Source organism: Tupaia chinensis, unplaced genomic scaffold (assembly GCF_000334495.1).
Source record: "Tupaia chinensis unplaced genomic scaffold, TupChi_1.0 Scaffold000098_1, whole genome shotgun sequence".
In the NCBI taxonomy this organism is placed as follows: Eukaryota; Metazoa; Chordata; class Mammalia; order Scandentia; family Tupaiidae; genus Tupaia; species Tupaia belangeri.
In genome coordinates, this window is record NW_006159560.1 from 321,951 (window position 1) to 322,272 (window position 322).

Sequence of the window (322 nt, forward strand, 5' to 3'; positions counted from 1 at the left end):
CTCCCCCCACTTTGTCCCTCTCTGGTCAAATTTAAATAAATAAATAAATAAATAAATAAAGTTAAATAAAATAATTCTTTTCTTTCTTTCTTTCTTTTTTTTTTTTTGGAGAGGTTTTTGCTATAGGGCGCTTGTGCTCACCAGAAAGACAGAGAGACAAAGAGACAGAAAGAGAGAAACCACCCCCCCCAGCAGGGATGGCCACACCACAATCCCTTCTCCTTTCTCCTTTTGGGATCTTGGGCACGCACGCACATGCGCCCGGCATGAGTTTAAGCCACTGGGTCCAGGACTTGAACTGCGATCGACTACATGGAAGTCC